This window comes from Cetorhinus maximus, chromosome 19 (assembly GCF_964194155.1).
Source record: "Cetorhinus maximus chromosome 19, sCetMax3.hap1.1, whole genome shotgun sequence".
Classification (NCBI taxonomy): domain Eukaryota; kingdom Metazoa; phylum Chordata; class Chondrichthyes; order Lamniformes; family Cetorhinidae; genus Cetorhinus; species Cetorhinus maximus.
Genome location: NC_135897.1, coordinates 24,746,750 through 24,751,133, shown reverse-complemented (window position 1 = coordinate 24,751,133; position 4,384 = coordinate 24,746,750).

Here is a 4,384-nt window from a genome sequence, read left to right as displayed (position 1 = left end):
CCAGAACTACTTTTCCATCCATTGAAAGGCAGATAGGTATTTGTTTATTTCCATGTTAATTCCACAAATCTGCGAATATCAAATCTGGCAATATAATTTCAGGACTCTGGAACTCCCGTACTTACATAACACAAGAAATTCCAATGTCCAAATTTTGCTATGTTTAAACAATGCACCTCACACAGAAATCATTTATCTTAATATTCCACTCCACACTATTTATACAAAACCTTGCTATGTCAAGTACATTATTCATACCTTCTTGCTAACATGAAGATCCATTTAAACATGACAGTTAAACAAACAATTGCATCAGTGAAAGAAAGGAAAAAAATCCTGAGGGATTGTAAAGCTGTTAAAATTTCTACTATCATCTTCCTGAATAGTTGTGGAGGGCTGACATCTAGGGATAGCTTCTATGGTTGCACCAGCTTACTGTCTGTGTACCTATATTTAAAATAACTTTGCCCTTAAGGTTGGCGGGCAGGCGAAGCACTCAGGCAGCCTTCGCATTTTTCATGAAACCTCATCCACGGGCGGGATGAGGTTTCATGAAGTGTTTTAAAATTCAATAAAAATTATTTTAAAAATTCATTGATATGTCCCAGCTCATGAGACACTGTCAAATGAGGGAACATGTTTTGAAAGATTTTTTTTCCTTTATTTAAATTTTAGAACCTTAAACGAATCTCCCTGAGGCACCTCTATGCTTCAGGGAGATTTCTGTGCTCTTTCGTGCGCATGCGCGAAGGAGCGCAGGTTCCAACTCAGGGAATCCCCCCCCTGCCCACACAGGGAACGCTCAGCGCTTCCGGGTGAGCGTCATGCTGAGTGGGCCTTAACTGGCCCACCCATGTAAAATGGCGGCATGGACCCGATTGGGGGCGCCCGATCAGGTTCATGCTCGCTCCCGCACAACTCTCCCAACGGGGGGGGAAAATTCAGACCCAAATGCATTTTACTTTGAAGATTCATTGATGAGTAAGTAAACATATTTGGGACTCTGCTTAATAAATCGGTAATTAAGTATGCACTAAAATGATCCATGTTTTGTATAAAAATGCCGCATAAGCCATTTTTTCCAATTGTGGCTTAAGTTACAAGATTTTATTCTCTTAATCTGTTTCCATGATTCAGACAGTTATTCTTTTATAAATTGGCATTTTTAAGTTAACCTGTGAAAATTCAGAAAATAGGTCAGGATGGTGAACTAATAAATATTGTGCAAGACAAAGCTGAATATACACAACTACGTTCACTTAGTATACCTGTGGACCCCTGTTTGGGGCCTTCAATTTCTGCTGTTCATGAGGTGGGCACATGGTCTAATGCAAGCCAATTGATTGGGTCTCAGTTGCTCCTCAACACTTCCAAATGCCCCATCCCCAACCATTATGAAGGCCATCTTAAAATTTAATTTACAGCCATTATTTCTTTATGGAATTCACTCCAACTAGGAACTAATGACATAGGTAGAACCAGGAATGATGTTCTGTTGAGAGAGTTAGGGTCCAAATTAAAAGGGCAGAACCTCAAAGATAATCTCTGGATTATTATCTGACACACATGCCAATTGGCAAAAGGATAAACAGATTAGGAGGTTAAATGTGTGGCTGAAGGAGTGGTGTGGAAGCAGGAATTTTGATTCATGGGGCACTGGCATCCATACACGGGAAAGAGGGATCTGTTCGGTTGCGACGGGCTTCATTTAAACCAACTGGGATCAGTGTCCTGGTGAGCTGAATAACTAGGGCACTAGGCAGGGCTTTAAATAAATAAAGGGCATGGCGGGGAGAGGATTCAAGAAAGACTAATTTCAAGAGCAACAAGGAAAATGTCAAAGCTCTAGAGCATTGCAGTGTTTTGAGTAAAAATAAGATGGCTGAGGAAGGGACAGTGAGAGGATCAAAGATGACAGGGCATTAGGAGACATCAGGGCAAATTAATTAAAAAGTCAAGGCCAGAGGCAATATATCTGTATGTGTAAAACATTCACAACCCATTAGATGAATTAATGGCACAGATAGAAATTAATAGATTTGATCTAAAAACCATCATGGAGATGTGGTTGTAAGTTGACCAAGGATGGGAACTAACTATTTCAGGATACTTAAGAGAGATTGTCAAAATAGAATGGGAAGGGTAGTCCTGATAAACAAAGGATGGGATAAAGACAGTGGAGAGAAAGGATCTTGGCTCAGAAAATCAAGAGCTACAATCAGCTTGGGTGGAACTAAGAAATAGCAAGTGACAGTAAGCAGTGGGAGTTAAGAGGCCCCTTAACAGTCTTTGCAGTGAGGGCAGAAGGTAAGTAAGGAAATTAGAGGCACTATAATCTTCATATAGACCAGTCAAACCAAATTTGTATTAACAGTGTAGAGGATGAGTTCATGGAATGTATACAAGACAGTTTCCAAATCAGTATGTCGAGGAACCAACTGGAGGACAGATGATTTTGGATCTAGAATTGTGCAAAAGAAAGAGTTAATTAATAACCTTGCAGTTCAGGGGATCTACGAAAGAGTGACCATAACATGTTAGAATTTTATATTGAGTTTGAAATTTGATTTAGTTAAGTCTGAAATCTAAACATAGCAAATTACATAGGTATAAGAGAATAACTGGCTAATGTGATTGCAGAAACTACATTAAAAGATATGATAGCAATGGGTAGTGTTTACAGAATTAACATATAATTTGAAACAAATATACATTCCTTTAAGGCACAAACACCTTTCTGGAAAACCATAGCTAACAAGAGTTAAAGATAACATTAGATTAAAGGGAGAGGCTTATTTTGATGCCAAAAACAGTCATAAGCCTAGTGATTGGAGAATTTTAGAATTCAAAGTAGAACCAAGAAATTAATGAGGAAAGAGGAAGGATAATATTAGAAGAGAGAATAAAAGACATAAACACATTGTAAAGGAAATGATGAGAGAAAGTAAGCATGGGCCCATTAGAGGCAAAAACAAGTGAAGTTATAATGAGGAATAAGAAAATGGCAGAGACATTAAACAAATAGTTTGTATCTGTTTTCACAATAGAGCATAAAACAAATCTGAAAACATAGGAGAATCAAGGGCAGGGGTTTTGTATGCCTGCCAGCGTCAGGCGTGTTCAGTGGCACAAGTGGACAATACGGCGCGATTGGTTTCACGAGAGCGTGGAATCAGTTTGCGATTGTCCGCTCAGCCCGCCGATGACAGGCCACATTCTCCATTATCAGATATCTGGAACCTCATTATAATACATCAGCAAATCATTATTAGGCCAGCCCACTGGAATTGCGCACCCCCCCCCCTCCCCCCACCGACACGAACAGTACACCGGAGGAATGTCCATGGCATGCTGGGTGGATTCTCATGGACATGGCTCTGCTGCAAAGCAGCTCACGGAAGTTGGAAAGTCACCATTGATGCTCACAACAGGTGACGGTCAAGGGGGTGGGAAACAAAGGTCTAGGATTGGCTGGAAGGGCAAGAGTTGTTGAGGCATGAGGTTGGAGGGGGAATGGAGGTGTCAGGGGGTCAAGGTTGGGTGGGGAAGAACAAAGGTGTTGGAAGGGGAGAATGAAGGTTTCGGAAGGGGAGATTGGACGTGGGGGAGGGAGGGAGGAGGGGGTAATTGGGGAGAAGATGGAAATTGGGGAGGTTGGTGTAAGAGGGGGGGGGATGGAAGGTTTAAGGGGAGGAGTGCAGAGAGGGGAGGGAGTGCAGAGAGTCGGGAGGATGTCCGGGGGTGGGGGGGGGGGAGGAGGTGCGGCGAGGGTAGGGTATCGATGGGGAGGAAGGGGTGCGGAGAGGAGAGGGTGTCCGGGGGAGGAAAGGGTGTGGAGAGGGGAGGGTGTCTGGGGATGAAAGAAGTAAGAGTGGAGGAAGGAGTCAGGAAGAGGGTAGGGGTAAGGCTGGAGGAAGAAATGAGGCTGGAGGAAGAGGTAAGTTGGAGGAAGGAGCTGGGAAGAGGGAGGGACTAAGGGTGGCAGAAGAGGTAAAGGTGGAGGAAGGAATCAAGAAGGGGGAGGGAGTAAGTGGGCGGGGTAGTCTACAGGTAGTAGTTGGAGGACTGGATGTGGTGGGGGGGGTGGTTACGGGGTTGGAGGAGGGGATTCGGGATGGGGAAGGGGTGCAGTGGGGTGGTGGGTGTGCAGGTGAACATGCACAGGAGGGGTGGATAGGTCCATGTCTGCCTCCTGGGAAATGAACTGAGGGTGGGTGTGGTATGGAGGAAGGGTGAAAATGACTGAGGGCAGAGTGAAGCAGTAGGGTGGGTGAGGGTTTGATGGTAGCGATACAAGGGAAGGTGAGGGTGATTGGTGGGGACCCAGAGGCTTTCACAAACCCTGGGGGTGGGAAGGAGAAGGTCAGGGAGATGAATGTGGATG